Source organism: Mustela nivalis (genome assembly GCF_964662115.1).
Source record: "Mustela nivalis genome assembly, chromosome: 6".
NCBI classification, from domain to species: Eukaryota; Metazoa; Chordata; class Mammalia; order Carnivora; family Mustelidae; genus Mustela; species Mustela nivalis.
Window position 1 is genome coordinate 47,802,705 of NC_139025.1, and position 14,117 is coordinate 47,816,821.

The 14,117-nt window shown below is 39.4% G+C and overlaps 1 protein-coding gene across 10 annotated transcripts in view; it reads left to right on the forward strand.

The window, feature by feature from the left end:
• The window catches only part of TRIM9 (tripartite motif containing 9), a 110,172-nt gene that overhangs the window by 47,085 nt on the left and 48,970 nt on the right, over positions 1-14,117 (forward strand). The gene's annotated exons all lie outside the window — the stretch shown is intronic.

Genomic DNA, 14,117 nt, shown 5'->3' on the forward strand with positions numbered 1-14,117 from the left:
TAAGGCTAATTTAATTTCCTTATGCTTTGGACTTTATAAATGAAATGTTAGGACTCTCAGAGAGGAACAACGTGGATTTATCAGCAAAATGAGAGGATTCATGCCTCTCAAACTCGTAGTCAAACTAAAGGAACCAAGAACATCTGAACACAAGTTCTTCCTACAACTTATGGCATCATAAGTTGACCAAAAAGGGTACATTTGCATTGTGAGTCTTATGGCATCTGTGCCTTCCCGAAGGATAGGACATCTCTGAGGGTGGGCGAAGATTCTGGCAGAGGTGGTGAGTGGCCTCCCATTTCTTACTGAATGGTGCCCATCATTCCTGTTCCCCCTGAGGAATTGCCACTTTTCAAATTAGGCCTATATTTCCACCTAAATGACCTTTACCAGATTCATCTTTTTTTTTTTTAATTTAATTTTTTTTTTCAGTGTTCCAAAATTCATTGTTTATGCACCACACCCAGTGCTCCATGTAATATGTGCCCTCCATAACAGATTGATCTTTAATATTAAAATCATGTCATTGAGAGGACATGCAGACCAGTTAGCAGTGGCCAGGTAACTCGATTCCAGGGGCTGCTAGGTATCTGCAACAGAAGAAAAGAGTCAACACAACCAGGGCAAAGGCATGAAATCATCCAAGGCAGTAACACCCTGTGAGTGGAGGTCTCCCAGTATCCAGTTTTTGGTGTCAAATCCAAAAAAAACATTGCCAAGACTGATGTCAAGGAGCTTATCCCCTGGGTTTTCTTCTAAGTGTTTTATGGTTTCAGGTCTTATGTTCAAGTCTTTGAATCCATTTTGAGTTAATTTTTGCATATGGTGTAAGGTAGTGGTCCAGTTTTCTCAACACCATTTATTGAAGATATTCTCCTTTCCCCTTGTATATTGTTGGCTCCTTTGTCATAAATTAATTGGCTATATATATGTGGGTTTATTTCTGGGCTCTCTATTCTGTTCCATTAATCCATGTGTCTGTTTTTATGTTATTACCATACTGTTTTGATTACTATAGCTTTGGAGGCGTATGATGCCTCCAACTTCGTTCTTTATTCTTAAGATTGCTTTGGCTTTTCAGGATCAAAGATATCTATTTTTTAAAAGCATGAATTATCTATAGTAGAATATACAGATTTTAAATTTATAGCTCAATATGGGGCGCCGGGTTGGCTCAGTGGGTTAAAGCCTCTGCCTTTGGCTCAGGTCATGATCTCAGGGTCCTGGGATCGAGCCCCGCATCGGGCTCTCTGCTCAGCGGGGAGCCTGCTTCCTCCTCTCTCTCTCTGCCTGCCTCTCTGCCTACTTGTGACCTCTGTCTGTCAAATGAATAAATAAAAAAAATCTTTAAAATCTTTAAAAATAAATAAATAAATTTATAGCTCAATAAACTTTAACATATATATGTGTGAGTATATATTTACATACATACGTACATGTATGTATATACATATGTGTATATACACGTGTATGTACATATATGTATATGTGTATATGCATATGTATACATATGTGTGTACATACATAATGTGTGTGTATACACACACACACACACACACACACACATATAATTACCACCCAAATCAAGATATAGAACATACCCCTACCTCAAAGACTTTCTTTACAATACCTTCCGGTTAATCTCCCCATTTTCCTGACTTCTCTCATTGTAGATTAGTTCTTTAAATCGCCTCTTCTTGAAATTTACATAAAAACAATATGTACTTTCTTGTGCTTGACTTCTTTTACTCAATATGTTTTTTTAAATTTCATGTATGTTTTGTATATATCATTAGCTTGAATTTTTTAATTGCTTAATAGTGTTCCATTATATGAATATACAAAATCTATTCATAGTACCATTGAGAGTCATATGCAATGTTTCCAGCTTTGGGGCTATTATAAATAAAGCTGCTATGAACATTTTATCCAAGTCTTTTGGGACATAGGCTGTCATGTAGGGTAGGTATACATTTAACTTTATTAGAATGAACCAGTTTTCACAAGTGGTTGTACCATTTTAACTCCTGCTATCATTGTGTGAGTCTTCCCATTCTCACCAGCACTCAGTGTGGTCGGTCTGGTGGGTGTGTAGTGGTCTCTCCTTGTGTGCCCTTTGTTTTTAAAGACTCTGTGGGGGTACTTGCCTGACTCAGTTGATAGATTATGCAACTCCAATGCTTGATCTCTGAGTTGTGAGTTTGAACTCCATGTTGAGTGTGGAGTTTGCTTAAATAAATTTTAAAATCTTTTAAAAAAAGAAAAAGAATCTGTGCTAATATATGCATCGATAGTGTAGTGAGGTCTGGAAGTCGGAATTAAAATTCAGATATTGCAATTAATGTTTCCCAGCCTGCTAATGACCCCCATGCTTTTGAAAAATCTAGCTTTTTTAAGATAAGTTCAAGTAAGCTGAGATTTCATTAAAAAATATTCTGAAATTATTGAATGCTTAGAGCTTAAGAACATTTGTCAGAGTCATCCTGGATATAAGCACTTAAGTGCAAAAAAGCCACCTCTGTCTTTTATGATCCATTCCTTTTTTTTTTTTTTTTAGATAGGGAAAGGGACAAAGGGAGACAATGGAGAACCTTATGTAGGCTCCAAACCCAGCATGGACCTCTATCCAGAGCCTGATCTCACAACCTTGAGGTCATGACATGAGCAAAAATCAAGAGTCGGACACTTAACCAACTGAGTCACCCAGGCACCCTTGATCCATTTCTTCTATGTGCTATCTAAGAACAGTATTTCTAGAGGGATCAGTGTTATAGTATTTGAGTTGCCTAGCTAGCCCCAAAAAATCATATTAAAAAAGCAATATATTTTCATAAACTGATTCTCCTCATTATATATAGAAAATTTGTAAATGCAGTTTTAATTTCCTGTTTGATCTAGGAATTGTTTAAAATAGTATTTCTTAATTTGCAAGAGATTAGTAAACATTTGGGGAAATGTTGAGAGTTAGGACGATCAAAGTTACTAGTTAATTTTGACTTAGCAATAGAAAAATGAAGGTTTACCTAAGATGAAAGATATGATGTTAACAGCTTGCAAAATAGAAAAACATAGCAAAATATCCAGATTAATTGGTGAACAGTTTAAGATATTAAAAGAAATGTGATAATGCCACAAAAATTTTTAAAGGAAAATGGATTATAATAGAAATATATACAATAAAGACGGAATAAAGCCAACTATATCAATTAACACATTGTTAATTGATATAAATAGCCCAAATTTCCCTATGATAAGGTAAAAAATCATCAGATTGAGTTAAAACAAATGTAGTTTAAAAAAAAAAGATGAGCAGGGGCGGGGTGCCTGGGTGGCTCATTTGGTTAACCATCTCACTATCTTGGTTTTGGCTCAGGTCACAATCTCATGGGTCATGAGATCAAGTCCTGCATTGGGCTCCATGCTGTAGGAAATCTGCTTGAAGATTCTCTCCCTCTGCCCTTCTCCCCACTATTTGTCTCCCTCAAACTTTCTGTCTCAAATAAATAAGTCTAAGTAAAAAAAAAAAAAAAAAAAAAAAAAAAAAAAAAGGATAGGCAAATTTATTTGAGAAGGAGAATGAGGAGAGGATGTACATAATAGTATAAGAAAAAATGAAGTTCAAGGCCAAAAGAATTAAGTGAAACATCTAAGGAGATGATCTATTGTTAAAAGGTATAATGAATGCACAAGAAGAACAAACAGCAAAACCATAGATTACATAAGACAAAAATTCGTAGAAGTAAAGAACATGATCAAAGTACTATCTTTGTGGGAAATTTATGAGACTGATGCACTACCTACTGCGCTAATGAGGCACCTTCTTTGTGGGAAATTTAATCACCTTTTAATTTTAGAATATTATAGGCCAAAGAGACAAATAATAAGAAAAAATGTAGGGTGTCTGAACAACCCTGTTAACAAGTTTAACTATGTTTACACGTGTGTTATAAAAATTTATATTATGCATATTATCTTTATATTATATAAATGTATATATATTCTCTCCTAGAACATATTCTTCTCTTATGCCCACTGAATGTTTACCAGACACATTATTGTGTGTCCACAAAATAATAACTATAAGTTCTAAAGAGTAGAGATTTTGTGAACCAGACGTGCTGACCAAATTCTACTAAAACTGTTAAGCCATAACTTTTCACTTCTCTGGCAGGCCACCTAAATTTTCCATGTTGTTTTTCAGTTTTTGGTCCCTAAGGCTTTCTTGATAAGCAAACAAGTGTCCTCAGGCTGGCCTTGTTCACAGATAGTCATCAACAATGAGAAGAAACTAATTTCCTTGACAAACACTTAAGTAGTCCAAGTAGCACTCTGCCGGCTAGGACTTCTAAGTGCTTTATAAATAATACCAGTGGGAATTTCCACCTTAACTAGGAAAATATCAATAATAAGCTTTTGAAAAAAGTCTCCCTCTCCTCACCTTGGTAATGTAAAAATGCAAATTTTAGAAATGAGATTCCATTCTTTGCCTCTCTGATCTTAAAAAATAATACAAATGATAATATTTGCAGGTATTACTTACATCACCTTTAACAGGAATATAAATTAAATGACCACTCAGGGACATTTTGATAAGATGATAACATTTAATGTGAGTAAATAGAAAATTTCATTTCTGAAAATGAGAATAATCAAGAATGCGTTTAAGATTTACTCCATGAAATTCATGTCAGTTCTTTGCAAAAAATGGAAGCAAACTGAATGTCCTAAAATAGGAGATTAGTTAAATAAATGATGCTGCATCAACATAGTGGGTTACCCTTCCGCTTAGTGGTTACCAGAATAGATTCTGGTCACACACTTTTGTGAATTTGGATTCTGCTCTGCCTGACAGTTTTAAGACTTTGGACCATATAACCTCTCTTGCTTAATTCTACCACTTTTAAAAATTTTGAATATTAATAGTACCCACCTTGCTGGGTTGTTGTGTGAAAAAAATGAGTTACTATGTATAAAACATTACAGGCAGTGCTTGCCACAGAGTAAATGTTATCAAATATTATATAGCTATTACACAAAAGGAGGAAGTAGCGTATTTTTAGTCAGATGGGAAAATATTTATAGCATATTAAGTGAAAAGAGATTATTATTTTTTTTCAACTACTAAGTCTTTTATTTTCTGATTTTCCTGAAAGAAGCATGTTCTGTTTTTGAAATATAGGGGGAAAGTTATTTCTTAAAACGTCTTGCTCCCACTAGTTATTTTGCCATTCCAGCTTTAGCACTTAACACTTGAGTCTCTGAAAGAGCACAGGAAAAGCATTTCTGTATGAAAAGTAGTTCGGTGATTTCTTTCACTTCATATATATTTCTTAGAGCATGTTTTTATTATTTAGAGAAAAGTCCTCATTTGAAAAATGAAACTTTCTATCTGGGACACTTAAATATTATAGAGAACTGAATATGTATTGATCTCAAATCTGTTCTGCTTATCTTAAAACTGTGCCTGGGCAGTATCAGACAATATGGAATGCTATACCACCTGGAAGGACATGGCAGACCAAAAGGAAGGACATGGCATGACCTAAAGGAAGCCAAAGGGATCTGCAGAGAAGACAGCTTTCTGGGAAAGGATTCAGTCTTCTGACTAGGGCCTTAGAATTATCCACAGAAAAAAGGCAGCACACACACAAAGGAGATGTATCCTGTAGCCATCTCTGGGATGTAAAATCCAATATTTACACAAAGGCTTAGCCCAAGGAAAGCATATTTTTGATCCTCAGCTGTAAATGCTTAGTAACTGCCTAACAACACACGTGTAGTGGTTTTAAATATCCATAGAAAGGCATGCTCTCTAACAGAGCCTTGGGCCCAGTGGTGTTGACCTTGCAGCCTATATGCTTGCCGCTTTATTAAAGTTTCATGCCTTCCATCACAACAATTGCTGCATGAATTCTTTCACAGCTTCCAGCACCCTGCAAAAGCCATAGAGACATGGCAAATTGATTTTCCCCCAAGAAACTATGAACATTGGGTGAGGCAACAGTTTTTCTTTTTTCTTTTCTTTTTCCCTTGCTCTCTCTCTCTCTCTCTTTTTTTTTCCCTGTGCCTTGAGGCAAAAAGTGACTTCTATCTCCATGAAAAAAACTCCATGTTGATTTGCATCTCCAGCTTGAGAGTATCCTATCTATGGCAGGAACTACTTTAAGTTTAGTAGATAAAGGCCATGCAGAGTATATCTAGAATTCAAACTCTAGCCAGAATTGGCTGTGTCTGGTGAGGAAGCAGGTACTTCTCATTTGCCCTGAGAGGTGGAGAAGCTTCATTTCTGTTGTTAGTTGTTGGAATAGTCTAGTCTGCTTCCTCTTCATTAGAGAGTCCATAAGAGAGAACTTTCAAATGGACATTATAAAGCTCAGAATGGTGGTGGCTTCTGAGGAATGATGGTTCCTTGAAGGAAGGGATTGTGTTTACTTTCTTTATCATTATTTTCCTAGTGTGAATCACTGTGCCTGGTCCATGATAAAACTATGAATATTGATTAAATTAAATCATGAAAGAAAATATTATAATTGCTTCGTGATACAATTATATTTATTATATATAATTAATTAATTATATAATTATATATAAATATATATTTTATTTTAAAAATATATAATTCAAATAAATAAATTAAATATATATAAATAATTATATAATTATATATAGTTAATTATATAATTAATTATATTAATTATAATTGTATTAGTCAATTTTGCTAGAGTAACAAACAGTCCCTAAAATCTTGGTGACAAAGATGTATTTCTTTTTATTTTTTAAGATTTTATTTATTTATTTGACAGACAGAGATCACAAGTAGGCAGAGAGGCAGGTAGAGAGAGGGGGAAGCCCAGGCTCCCTGCTAAGCAGAGAGCCCAATGCAGGGCTGGATCCCAGGACCTTGAGATCACTACCTGTGCCGAAAGCAGAGGCTTAACCTACTGAGCCACCCAGATGCCCGCAAAGATGTATTTCTTGCTCATGTTCTATCACAGGAGGTAGTCTGAAGTTCCATTCCACCTGTGTTCCTTCTGAAAGTCCATAGCCACTATGTGGGATATGCCCAGTGGTATGCAAGTATGCTGATCAGCTCATACCCACTCACTGTGAAGAGCTGATAATATACATCTTTTCTAACTCTACATTAAGTGATGTATGTTGGTAGCCTAAAACCAACCTTGGAAATTGGCAAACACTACAAATTAGAATGGGGCTTTTCGGGAGCCAATTTATCAGCACACCGCTGGATTCGTGTGATAAAGAAGAAAAGCCAATGAGCTGGCAGAAAATCACAGTGTTGTTTTGGGCTAAAGCAAAGCACATGGCCAAGAATGACAATGGGGTAGGGACGGATGCTCCACCTGCAGGAGGCACCACAAGTCTTATGGCAAAAATGGGGAGGGAGCAAATAGTTGTGAACAATACTATAACCTAGTGCAGTATCTGTATAATCATCAGTGGTCAAACCCCAAATTGGGACCTGTGGTATGACAAAATGTTTTAGTGATTTATGTATTTTTTAACATAATTCTTATTATAAATGCTTGCAATATTTACTAAATGCTTACAATATGCCAGATGTTGCATAGATGAACTTTATATATATGATTTCAAATAATCCTCACTACAGTCCTCTGACGCAGGTACTATTGTTATCTCCATGCTGCAGACCCAGGAAGTTTAGTGTTTTAGACTGGGGCTCCTGGACACAGACTCAGAGAGTTGTGAAGGGATTGTTAGCTGCTGAGTTATCTTAGTAGAAGAAGTGAGAAGGCCAAGAATGAGCAGACCTGACTGGCCCCAGCCCCGTCTGCTGGGAGTTCTGGAGCTAGGATAGCCCTTCGGGTTGTTCTCAAGTCCTGACAAGGAAGCCCTAGCCAGTCACTTATGGGACACCCTGTCCCCATAGACAAAAAGACTCCTAGTGTAATCAATTTATCAACAGTGGTATTCCCAGCAGCTAGAGGGACGCAACAGCCTTTTTTTTTTTTTTAAGATTTTATTTACTTATTTGACAGAGAGAGAGAGATTACAAGTAGGCAGAGAAGGAGGCAGAGGGAGAGGGGGAAGCAGACTCCACGCCGAGCAGAGAGCTTGACACGGGCCTTGATCCCAGGACCCTGAGACCATGATCCGAACTGAAGGCAGAGGCTCAACCCACTGAGTCACCCAGGCACCCCAACACAACAGCCTTTAAAAGAGAACTTGGACAGAGCACCACAGTATTCCCTACATTAGGTAATATGCCCATGCATGGTTCCACAGCAAGTGAAAGGCTGGATTTAAACCCAAGTCTGTCTGACTGGAAAGCCTGTCTTCTTAATCCCAATGCCAGGTTACTGCCCATTGCCCTCTCTATCTCAGTCAGTTGCTACTACCTGGTGAAAAAAATAGCATTGCTGGAGCGCCTGGGTGGCTCAGTGGGTTACGCCGCTGCCTTCGGCTCTGGTCATGATCTCAGGGTCCTGGGATCGAGTCCCGCATTGGGCTCTCTGCTCGGAGGGAGCCTGCTTCCTCCTCCCTCTCTGCCTGCCTCTATGCTTACTTGTGATCTCTGTCTGTCAAATAAATACATAAAATCTTAAAAAAAAAAAATAGCATTGCTGGCCCATGTTTATGGTTTCAAGAATGACTGAAACAGTATTGGATTTGAATTGTTATTAAAAAGAAGGTCAGTGGCGTTACACATTAGCTTTTAGTGTGGATGTTTGTGTACTTGTCTGTGCAGATCTAGCCCTGTAGAATGGGAAAGGAAATTATATGGAACAGTGTGTTAGGGACAAAATGTCTTCTTCCTTTTTCTTCTGCACAGCTTATAGCTCACATTCACAGTCAAAATGGTAAGATTGGTTTAGTATATGAGAGATGTGCCTGTTCAGGCAGGGGAATTTGGACGTGCTTCCTTCCCTACCCTTAAAGTTAACCTGGGCCGGCTGAAGGGTCAGCTCATTGCCCAAGATTACCACAGCTTTCCCTAGGCCAGAGCCAGGGTAGCCACTATCAAAGATAAACAGAGTAGACACCAGTTACAGTGGTAAGGACAGATTTCAATCAGTAATACACTATTGCAATAGGGAAAGGAGTCCAGGGTAACTGAACTCAACTTCAATTTGTACGGAAGTGATTTGGTGTTTTGGAGGGTTTTTTTGTTTTGGGGGTTTTGGGGGTACAAAATGGTAGTTTATTAAAGCACGAGGACAAAACCGGGGAGGGGGGGAGGGCAGAAAGAGCTGCTGCACTGGGGTTGTGACGGGTAGCTGATTATATACTATGGGGTTGGGGGAGGTAGAGAAAAAGGGAGATTTCAAAGGCCTTGGCAATCAAGTTAAGGTTGTTTTTCCCCTCTAGCAAGTCATTAACATTAAGATAGTTGGGAGATTCCTGGAAGGTCACACACAGTCCCACCCAGAAGTGGGGGTTGTGGGGAGGCTGGGGACGGGTCAGCTTGTGCTTTGTCTTTTGCTTGCCTTTGTGACTGGGCTTTTTAAAGGAAGATTGGAAGAATGGGGAGGGGATGAGCTGAGGCTCAGGAGAGTCAGGGAAGTGAGAAATTACAGAAAGTGAAAAGGGGTTGGCCCATGTGGGATGCATCTGGGTTTGCTAACTGGTGTTTATGGAGTTTGGACTCTTAACCTCCTACAGAGACTAGGAGACAAGGGCTCTATCTTCACGTGTTGGCTGAAATAACCAGTAAATTCTTTTGGCAGCCTTGAATTTCCTCAGACTGACACTTCAAGGGGGCTAGGGTCATCCCAGGGATGTGGCCATGACCCATTAGAAACTATGTTAGAATTTTGTTCAAGCCTTTGTGGGCCAAAGTTGAGAAGAGGGCTCAGAGGAACCTGAGTGCGTTTGGCCACAGAGAGGATCTTGGTCAGAACCAATTAGCAGTAAGCAGCAACTGAGTGGGCCCAAATCAGCTGCCCATAAGACCCCTCTGATACCTGCCTTATCCAAAGCCAAGAGCTTCCTGGTGCTCCACTGATGTCTCATACACATATACATTCACTTACACACACACATGCCAAAATTACTGTTCACAGATCACAACCTGTTTACTACCCCTGCTCTGCTGCTGGCCCTTATCTCCAGGCAGGCCAGCCTGTGGGGCTTCCTGCCCATCTAACTAGTGAGCTGGGGCTGGGCTAGATCCAGGGTCTTACACCATCAGAGAAACCAGAGGAGAGATTCCTTTGTGGAAGAAAGGAAAGGTGCAAGGAAAGGTATAGACCAGAAACAGAAGTTTAGCCAGAAAGAGAATCAGTCCCCCTGGGAGTTCAGCTCAAAGGTTCTCCAAGTTCTAGTTATTCAGTGACTTCTCATTCCTTTACCTGATTCCATCCTCAGCCCAGTCCCTCCCAAGGTCTCAGGTCAGTGCATGATAAAGCCAATGGTGGACCTCAGTCCAAACCTTTTGGCCCTCTCCCATGAGACCCATGGATCTCATTGACAGGTCCTTTTCAAATTCACCAAAAAACTTTATGCAGGAAAAATCTAGGTTTGACTAGCTATGCTATGGATTACATATTATCTGCCTGTTGAGCATAATCAGATTTCCTCATAATCAATCATAACCCCCACCACCTCACCTTCCTTGGTTTTGCATGCTCTCACCATGGGTGGTTTTTATTTCTTCCTGCATGAGTGAGAGACTTCTCTTCTTTGGACTGTGGATGCAAAGAGCACAACTTTGGAGTTAGACGAGGGTTTGTGTTCCTGCTCTTTTATATGTGAGTTGTAAAACCTAAACTCGAGTATCCTCTCTGAACCTCTGCAAAATGGCAGGGTGGTGATTGGGATTAAATGGAGTCCCATTAAAAGCACCCAGTAGTCCCTTGCTAATAAGAAATGACCAATATCTCTTAACTGTTAGAATTTCTTGCCTTTACTTTTTAATTATAGAATGACAGTAATGTAGTAAGACTTAGAAGCCAGCACTCCTTCCAGAAAAAAATTGTTCTTATTCTAAGGTCTTCCTTCAAAATTACATCACATCAATTGTCACTTTGCTCCTGTATTTTGTGTTGACCCTGGTACTTGGGAAGGAGGGGGCCTGGGCATGGTCCCCAAGTGGAGTGTGCTGTGACAGAGTCACAGGGGCCATTAAGCCAGTGTTGCTTCATCTATTTTGTACTAATTCTTTAGGGCTGACCCTTTTGGACCTGTCCCATAGCTGTAACTTAAGATCATAGACAGCCAGGAAGCTCTCCTTCCTTTGTCCCAATTGCCTCCATCCAATATTCATAGTAAGGGAGAAAATGACACACAGATCATGTTCACGGCAGAGCGAGGAGAGGAGACACCATCCTCTGTGTGGGCATCCTCTGCAGCTAGGCAGATGCTGAGCCAAGGGAGGAGCTAGTTGAGAGGGACTGAATCCCATACCCATCTACTGAACCTACGTCATAATGGGTTGCAAACTGCCCTCCCACGGCTTCCAGGTTGAGCTCCTGATCCCTTATAACCTCAGTCCTTTGGAAGGTGAGGGGAATCTGGGTGGAAATTGGAGGGAAAAAGCAGCACATGGAGGAAGGAGGAGGGGGAGTGTTTTGTTTCCCTCCTTACAGCTCTGAGCAACTTGCTGCCTTTCTGAACCATCTTGGTGATTCAGTGCATGCTCTGAGCTCTGGCATCTTAGGCTACATTAATTCCCCACTCTCATTCACTTTCTGAAAATTGGAAGACAACTATTCAGGAAATCAGAACGTCATTGCTTAGGCATTATAAACCGCTTCTGATGGCTACTGGTACAGCCGAAGGTGCTGTAAAGAAAACATGCACTAAGTATTTGCATCTTTGGTGATCTGCTATACATTCAAAGGGCTGCTCCGTGGTCCTGAATGCAGACAGAACATTTCTGTTAGCTCACAGCAGAAATTTAAATGCTCCTGGGAAACAAAATCAATCAATAATAATGTTCTTCTGTGTCAGATGTAGCTTATAAATGTGATCAAAAGACTATCCTATAAAAGCACATAAATCCTTATAATAAGGGCATTTTCTAGTAATAAATGGTTTCCAAGATTTTTCATTGTCTCCTGCTCAGTTTCCACAAGCTGGCAAAGCTTAAGAGAAAGGTTTTTAGATCTTTATCTTATAATACAGTTGTTTATCAAATACCAGAACCATTAGCCAGGTAGAAGGTATTCTTGGGATTGAAAATAGACACAAAGGGAGGTAATCTGCAAATGAATTGATTTTTTCAGTTTGCTTACAGCTTTCCCACATGAAAACCTGGAATGGGGGTGCCTGGGTGGCTCAGTGGTTTGGGCTGCTGCCTTGGGCTCGGGTCATGATCTCAGGGTCCTGGGATCGAGCCCCGCATCGGGCTCCCTGCTCCGCAGGAAGCCTGCTTCCCTCTCTCTCTCTCTCTCTCTGCCTGCCTCTCTGCCTACTTGTGATCTCTGTCTGTCAAATAAGTAAATAAAATCTTAAAAAAAAAAAAAAAAAAAGAAAACCTGGAATGGATGAGGCCAGTACTCTTTGTATCCTACGAAATAGTTTCTTTTCTAAGGAGCTAGTGGTATCTTGCCGAAAATTCTTTATGGGTGTCAGGTCTAACTAACTTACATTATATATTAAGTACCAGGTGGGAACACAAGAAATCAGGTAGCTTCAGTTCTCTATAGTTAAAAGGGGGATGAAAACTGTAGTAGCCAGCAAACTTTTGCTCATTCTGAAAAAGAAAGATGTGAATTCTAAGGTAACAATGAAAAATGTCTCCTTTAGAATATGTCTGTCATTGTATTGTCTGCTTCTCTAAATGAGATCCTCCTACCCTTTTTCGTTCCCTGGGCTCTTAGAAAAAGTTCTTAAGGAGAAAACTTTTATTCCAAATAATAGGTGCAGCTGGGACCTGGTAATAAATAATTGAGTAGCCCTTCCAGCATCGTAGGCTCACTTTGTGCTTTTTCTTTCGTAGCTGTGTTGGTTTAGCCTCCCTGAGTCTGAGTACATAGATCAGAGTAAAAGTGATGAAGTATATTCTCCCAACAGATCCTCTTCTAGGAATCTGCTCTGCAAATCTCCCCAGTCAGTCTGCAGGTGTTTGTGAGCAGGAAGGAAGAAGGTGAAAAGAGTTAATAATAACTAGGGCAGCTGGGTGGCTCAGGTCATGATCTTGGAGTCTCAGGATCAAGTCTAGCATGGGGCTCTCTGTTCAGCAGGGAGTCTGCTTCTCCCTCTTCCTCTGCTCCTCTACCCCCCGCCACCTCATTCATGCACACTCTTTGTATCTCCCTCTCAAATAAATAAATTTTTTTTAATTAGTAATAACTAACATTTATTAAGCATGTACCATACAACAGAGGGGTTCTGGCCTTTAAATTTCATTTCATGCAATGCCCATGACACCCAAGAATAGTAATATTCTTCTTATTTTACGGAGGAGGTAAAACTGTGTATAAAAGTTGGCACTACCAGTAACTGGTAGCATTTATGAATTCAGAGTAGTTCCCTTATCCATTATACATAGCTAGCAGGAGCTTTTTCATTGGTGAATGCACTAAACCCTCACAATGACCCAACTATAAAACATTATTATGCTTCCCATTTTTTACACTGGAGTAACCCAGGCACAGATAACTTTCCCAAGGTCACAAAGGCAGAATTTGAACGTTTCCAAGGCCTGTGTTCTTTCTACTACCCCACATTGCTTCTATCAAGCATTTGGTGTGCATATTTTTAAAGAGATCCAGTGCCCAACTTTATATTTAATAAGGCAAATATAAGAAGAAAAACATTCACTTAGCTTTATACACTCTAGCTCCATGTGGTTGCAAATGGCAAGATTTTGTTCTTTTCTATAGCTGAATAATATTCCATTGTACACACACACACACACTCACACCCCGCATCTTCTTTATCCTTTCATCTATTAATGGACAGTTGGGCTGCTTCCATACCTTGGCTATTGTATATAATGCTACAATTAACATAGGTGTTTGTGTATCTTTTCAAATTAGAGTTTTTTATTCTTTGGGTGAATACCCAGTAGTGGAATTACTGGATCATATAGTAAGGTGAAGGGGATTAAAAGTACCCTTAACTTCATAAGCACTGAATAATGTATAGAATTTTTGAATCGCTCTCTTGTACACCTGAAACAAATAAAGCAC